This window comes from Phyllobates terribilis, unplaced genomic scaffold, assembly GCF_046119375.1.
Source record: "Phyllobates terribilis strain yellow unplaced genomic scaffold, ASM4611937v1 Scaffold_139__1_contigs__length_4784569, whole genome shotgun sequence".
Classification (NCBI taxonomy): domain Eukaryota; kingdom Metazoa; phylum Chordata; class Amphibia; order Anura; family Dendrobatidae; genus Phyllobates; species Phyllobates terribilis.
In genome coordinates this window covers 1,042,803-1,050,345 of record NW_027362899.1, presented here as the reverse complement: position 1 = coordinate 1,050,345, position 7,543 = coordinate 1,042,803, and the positions used below count along the sequence as shown (strand labels likewise).

The window sequence follows — 7,543 nt, the reverse complement described above, 5'->3', positions numbered from 1 at the left end:
ATAAATACCATAACAACAAATACAGCATGCATCGCCCGTGATTAGCAGTCATTGTGCTTTTAGCTTCAGAAACCTCTGGTGGTGACAGCCCATAATTGCAGCCAGTCATGCACTTTTAGTGATGCCCACACTGTAGGAGAGATGTAGTACTACATGCCAGCCATTCTTGGTAGTGGTTTTTCGCTCTGCTTTATAGAAGGTAGTTTTGAGTAGGAAACCTTCCCTACCATAACTCTTATATATCCTAATAGGCCTTATTGTTGATGTTAATCTAGTGAGACAACCCCTTCTATACCGAATTTACTTGTAATTTACACGTTTATTTTCTTCCAAACAGGCAGAAAGAATCTTTTCCTGTGTCTATTAGAGATGATGCTATTACCAGCTTGCCACCCTCGTCCCCATTGTCAGGTATGTACATGTCTACAGCACAAAAAATGAGAATGTTGATGTCAAGGCTCAAATACTTTCATATGGTATTTTTGTTAGTGGTCTTCTATGTTATACATGTTTCATGGATTCCAATTATGTTGCCCATAGGCCCATACTGTATCTCTATTTGCCTAATTTTGTAAAGTTTTTCCAGATTACCAGATGTATAGGGGACAGGAGTAGAACAATTCTACTATATACAGGAAAGATACAAAGCAGATCCTATAAGAATATATTGTTAATGAGGGCTTTTTTTTACTTTCTGATTAGAAACTCCAGCTGACGTCGAAAGAAAATCTTCGATATATCTGAGTATAGAGCAAGAAATCTCAGAAAATGAAGAAAAGGGGGAAAAGAGAGGAGGTAAGTGTGAGAGTCAGCTCCATGTTGTGTGATGTCATTCAGTGAGAATAATTCATGTGGAGCAGTTGTTATTAGGGATGGGCAGACCCGTGGATGTTCGGGTCCATCAGGCTCAAGAATGTTACCCTAACGTGATCCCGAACCCGAACGGGATGTGGTGAATATTCATGGGACTTTAATAGCGGGCACACAGACAGCTGAGCGCAGCAGGAGCCGCGCTGCGGCTACCACGTGCAAACTATTAGGGAAAATGAGTGGTCACTGCTCCCCACGCACGCAGTGAATATTCCGGCACAGAGGGGAACACAGCGCTGGAGGAGAGAGGAGGTGAGTATGATTGTTTATTTTTTTATGAGCAGCGTAACAGGGATCAGGGGGTGCCAAGCATACCAGGATGAGGGGGCCATACATACAGGGATGAAGGGGGCCATGCATATAAGGATGAGGGGGGCGATGCATACAAGGATGAGGGGGCCATGCATATAAGTGATGAGGGGGGCAATGCATACAAGGATGAGAGGGGCTATACATACAGGGATGAGGCATGAGGGGGGGCCATACATACAGGGATGAAGGGGGGCCATACATACCGGGATGAGGGGGTCCATACATACAGGGATGAAGGATGAGGGGGGCCATACATACAGGGCTGAAGAGTGCCATGCATACCAGGAAGAGGAATGAAGGTACCATACATACCAGGAAGAGGGTTGAAGGTGCCATACATACCAGGATTGGTGTGCGGGGGCGCCATACATAACAGGATGAAGGGTGCCATACATACCAGGAAGAGGGATGAGGGGGCCATGCATACCAGGATGGGGGATTGGGGTGCCATGCATACCAGAATGGTGGATTAGGGTGCGATTGCATATCAGGATGGGGATGAGGGCCACATATAACAGGAAGGAGGGGGCCATATATACCAGGATGGGGGATATTAACAGAAGTGGGGTACATTACCCCTATAACAGTGTCAGCAGCAGACCCCCTCCAGCTTAACAGGGCATCATGACAACATTTTTTGCTTACATTTTTTTTCTATTTTGCTCCTCTAAAACTTAGGTGCGTCTTATAGTCCGAAAAATACGGTATTCACCAGCCGGTGCCTATGCATAGTTAGAAATTTGTCAGTGAGATATATAATTTAGTGCAGTGTGTGTGTGTAGCTTATTGTACATGTATTTAGATAATAATTTAAAAAATAAAATAAAAAAATGCCCACATGAGGGAAAGCAGACAGCTCGGGACTGGTGTTATTATTCTGGGAAGAGGCCAATGTCCATGAAGCTTCCCAGGCTATTAATATCAGCTCACGGCTGTCTGCATAGCCTTCACTGATTATTAAAAGGGGGGGCACCCCCAAAAATGACGTGGGGTCCCCTTTATACTGCGCCGGCCAATCACAGGCATACCAATACTTGGCATGGCTGTGATGGGGCCTGAAGTGCCCACACCAGAAAAGTTTATTGAATGGCTGTGCTGCATCCTTTCAACAAGCTTTGTTCGGACTGTTGAACCCGAACAGTAACACAGACCTCCGGGAGACACTAGATGTCCAGTACAGACCGTCACATATATGATGGCTAACAATGATCCCTGACCTCTTTATGAATAAGATTCCTCTGCCGTTCAGCCACAGTGACCGCACAGTGGTATCAAGTAATAAGTCGTCCCTTTACTTACATTATGGACACAAAGCAGATCCTATAAGGATATATTGTTAATGAGGGATTTTTTTTACTTTCTGATTAGAAATTCCAGCTGACGTGGAAAGAAAATCTTCAATATATCTGAGTATAGAGCAAGAAATCTCAGAAAATGAAGAAAAGAGGGAAAAGAGACGAGGTAAGCGTGAGAGTCAGCTCCATGTTGTGTGATGTCATTCAGTGAGAATAATTCATGTGGAGCAGTTGTTATTAGGGATGTGCAGACCCGTGGATGTTCGGGGAACACAGCGCTGGAGGAGAGAGGAGGTGAGTATGATTGTTTATTTTTTTTATGAGCAGCGTGACAGGGAACAGGGGGTGCCAAGCATACCAGGATGAGGGGGCCATACATACAGGGATGAAGGGGGCCATGCATATAAGGATGAGGGGGGGCGATGCATACAAGGATGAGGAGGCCATGCATATAAGTGATGAGGAGGCAATGCATACAAGGATGAGGGGGGCTATACATACAGGGATGAGGCATGAGGGGGGCCATACATACAGGGATGTGGCATGAGGGGGGCCATACATACAGGGATGAAAGGGGCCATATATACTGGGATTAGGGGGTCCATACATACAGGGATGAAGGATGAGGGGGACCATACATACAGGGATGCAAGAGGAATGAAGGTACCATACATACCAGGAAGAGGGATGAAGGTGCCATACATACCTGGATGGGTGTGCGGGGGAGCCATACATAACAGGATGAAGGGTGCCATACATACCAGGAAGAGGGATAAGGGGGCCATGCATACCAGGATGGGGGATTGGGGAGCCATGCATACCAGGATGGTGGATTGGGGTGCCATTGCATATCAGGATGGGGATGAGGGCCACATATAACAGGAAGGAGGGGGCCATATATACCAGGATGGGGGATATTAACGGAAGTAGGGTACATTACACATTGTCAGAAGCAGACCCCCTCCCCCTTAACAGGGCATCATGACAACATTTTTTGCTTACATTTTTTTTCTATTTTACTCTTCTAAAACCTAGGTGCGTCTTATAGTCCGAAAAATACGGTATTCACCAGCCGGTGCCTGTGCATAGTTAGAAATTTGTCAGTGAGATATATAATTTAGTGCAGTATGTGTGTGTAGCTTACTGTACATGTATTTAGATAATAATTAAAAAAATAAAATAAAAAAATGCCCAGATGAGGGAAAGCAGACAGCTCGGGTCTGGTGTTATTATTCTGGGAAGAGGCCAATGTCCATGAAGCTTCCCAGGCTATTAATATCAGCTCACGGCTGTCTGCATAGCCTTTACTGATTATTAAAGGGGGGGGGGCACCCCCAAAAATGACGTGGGGTCCCCTTTATACTGCGCCGGCCAATCACAGGCATACCAATACTTGGCATGGCTGTGATGGGGCCTGAAGTGCCCACACCAGAAAAGTTTGTTGATTGGCTGTGCTGCATCCTTTCAACAAGCTTTGTTCGGACTGTTGAACCCGAACAGTAACACAGACTTCCGGGAGACACTAGATGTCCAGTACGGACTGTCACATATGTGATGGCTGACAATGATCCCTGACCTCTTTATGAATAAGATTCCTCTGCCGTTCAGCCACAGTGACCGCACAGTGGTATCAAGTAATAAGTCGTCCCTTTACTTACATTATAGACACAAAGCAGATCTTATAAGAATATATTGTTACTGTTTTTTTTTTCTACTTTCTGATCAGAAATTCCAGCTCTCGAGAAAAGAAAATCTTCGCTGTATTTGCTTAGAGAGCAACAAAACTCAGAAAATAAAGAAAAGAGGCAAAAGAGACGAGGTAAGTGTGAGAATCAGCTCCTTTACTTACATTATAAATACAAAGCAGATCCTATAAGAATATATTGTTACTGAGGGTTTTTTTTACTTTCTGATCAGAATTTCCAGCTCAGAAAGAAAGGAAATCTGAAAAAAATCTGAGTACACAGGAACAAAACTCAGAAAATGAAGAAAAGAGAGGAAGGAGACGAGGTAAGTGTGAGAATCAGCTCTATGTTGTGTGATGTCAGTGAGAATAATTCATGTGGAGCAGATGTCATCTGTCAGTGATGGGATTGTCGCATGTATGATGGCTGACAATGATCCCTGACCTCTGTATGATAAGATTCCTCTGCCGTTTGGCCGCAGTGTCCACGCAGTGGTATCATGTAATACGGAGTCCCATTACTTACATTATATTTATTTCTCTGCTCATAGGTTCCCTCCTCCGCCGGATCTTATCATCCTGCCGGCGTGGATTGTCCAGGGCTGCTCGGATATGTGCATGTTGTCACTGTTCCCCCAGCATCATCTAAAAGACTGAAAACCTCCGCATCTAGCGCCCAGAAATGCAGCAGATCCACCATCACTGCTGAACCTGTATAGAAGGACCTTCACCAGCTTCCTGTGGCCTTCTCACTGGAACATCTTTACCCGGATATGTTTTGCCTCTATCATCAGGCTCCGCGGTATTCATACTACTCGCCTGACTTGGCTTTTACTGATCACCTGGTATCTGACCCCAGCTGTGTTCATGACTATGATTTCATCTATTAATAATATTCATGGTTTTGTTCATGTCTTAACCTTCTATCCTATTATTAATAATAAAAAAATTAAAATAAAAGCTGTTACTGTTGCTCTGATTTTTTTTCATCTTGAGTTCACAACTAATTGTAACTCACTAATTGTGCTTCTTAACACTAACTGCATTTGTCATTATTCTGAATGCAGCAGCCAGGCTCATATTTCTGTCCAGCAGCTACACCGGCGCCTCCACAGTACCAGTCATTGCACTCTCCCACAAAGCTCTCCACAGTGCTGCACTGTTCTACAACTCCTCCCATATGTCAGTCTACTACCATATCTACACTCCAATGAGCCAAGACTAATATCCTCCATAATCAGGACCTCCCACTCTCACGTCCATGACTTTTTCTGTGCTGAACCAGTTCTCAGGAGTGCATCAGGTTCATTCCTACTGTCTATGGATTTAAGTGTTCACTAAAAACAGATAATTTTTAGCAAGACTATCAAGTCATGTCACTAATCTAAGTTTTGCCCCCAGCACTTAATATCTGTACATATGTACAGATATTGGCTGGTGACCTGTTCATTTAGTCCAGGGCCGGCTCCAGGTTTTTCTGGGCCCCGGGCGAAAGAGTCTCAGTGGGCCCCTTTAACACATACCACGATTCATGATGCAGAGACACGGCGGAGAAATATATATATATATATATATTAGTACAATGCAAAGATTTCACTTCTTACATTACATGAGTGATATCTATTATAAATTCCACAATAGCTCAGAAACCGGTGAATCGCTCCACACAGAATAGTGGCCCCCATATAAGGCTCCATACGGAATACTGGCCCCCATATAAGGCCCCATACAGAATACTGGCCCCCATATAAGGCCCCATACGGAATACTGACCCCCATATAAGGCTCCATGCGGAATACTGACCCCCATATAAGGCTCCATGCGGAATACTGACCCCCATATAAGGCTCCAGGCGGAATACTGGCCCCCATATAAGGCTCCATGCGGAATACTGACCCCCATATAAGGCTCCATGCGGAATACTGACCCCCATATAAGGCCCCATACGGAATACTGGCCCCCATATAAGGCTCCATGCGGAATACTGACCCCCATATAAGGCTCCATGCGGAATACTGACCCCCATATAAGGCTCCATGCGGAATACTGGCCCCCATATAAGGCTCCATGTGGAATACTGACCCCCATATAAGGCTCCATGCGGAATACTGACCCCCATATAAGGCTCCATGCGGAATACTGGCCCCCATATAAGGCTCCATGCGGAATACTGACCCCCATATAAGGCTCCATGCGGAATACTGGCCCCCATATAAGGCTCCATGCGGAATACTGGCTTCCATATAAGGCTCCATACGGAATACTGGCCCCCATATAAGGCTCCATACAGAATACTGGCCTCCATATAACGTTCCATACAGGATACTAGTCCCCTTATAAAGCTCCATACAGGATACTGGCCCCCATATAACGCTCCATACAGGATACTGGTCCCCTTATAAAACTCCATACAGGATACTGGCCCCCATATAACGCTCCATACAGGATACCGGTCCCCTTATAACGCTCCATACAGGATACTGGCCCCCATATAATGCTGCATGCAGGCTGTTACCCCCCACATAATGCCCCATACAGGTTGCCCCCCCTTATAATGCTCCATGCAGGCTGTTCCCCCCCACATAATGCCCCATACAGCCCCCCCCCCTTTAATGCTCCATGCAGGCTGTTACCCCCCCACATAATGCCCCATACAGGCTGCCCCCCCCTTTATAATGCCCCATGCAGGCTGTTCCCCACCTTATAATGCCCCATACAGGCTGTCACCCCTCCTCTTTATAATGCCCCATGCAGGATGTCCCCCCCCTCTTTATAATGCCCCATGCAGGTTGTTCCCCACCTTATAATGCCCCATGCAGGCTGTCACCACTCCTCTTTATAATGCCCCATGCAGGAATCCCCCCCCCTCTTTATAATGCCCCATGCAGGCTGTCACCCCTCCTCTTTATAATGCCCCATGCAGGAATCCCCCCCCCCCTCTTTATAATGCCCCATGCCTCCATACATAAAAAAAAAAAAAATTAAATACTCACCTCCCTTCTCACCTGCTGCCGCTGCTCGGGTCCGGACTCCAGCGTTGTCGGCGTCTTCCCGCTCAGCGCTCCCTGTGACGGCTCAGGGGAGGGCGCGGTGTAAAGGTGTCACTGCACCCTCTGACCTGAGACGTCACAGGGAGCGCAGAGCAGGAAGACAGCGGATCTGCGGCGGCACGGGGAGAGGTAAGTATCCAGCTGCCGGGGCCCTGAGCAAGCGGCGGAGAAGGGCGGGCGCTGACACCGCTCTCCTCCGCCCATAGCCCAGCGGGGTGCGTGACCGCCAGTGGGCCCCTCTGCCTGCTCAGGGCCCCGGCATTTGCCCGGGTGCGCCGGGTGCTGACGCCGGCCCTGATTTAGTCTTAACTCCTCGAAGATAGGTGCTCCCT

General features: G+C 46.8%; 1 long non-coding RNA gene across 1 annotated transcript; it reads left to right on the top strand.

Moving 5' to 3' along the window:
- Positions 1-350: 350 nt before the first annotated feature.
- On the top strand, positions 351-2,636 carry LOC141205528 (uncharacterized). The gene is made up of 3 exons (XR_012276248.1): positions 351-411; positions 703-795; positions 2,551-2,636. It is a non-coding gene; the product is annotated as an uncharacterized lncRNA (long non-coding RNA).
- The last annotated feature ends 4,907 nt before the right edge of the window (positions 2,637-7,543 follow it).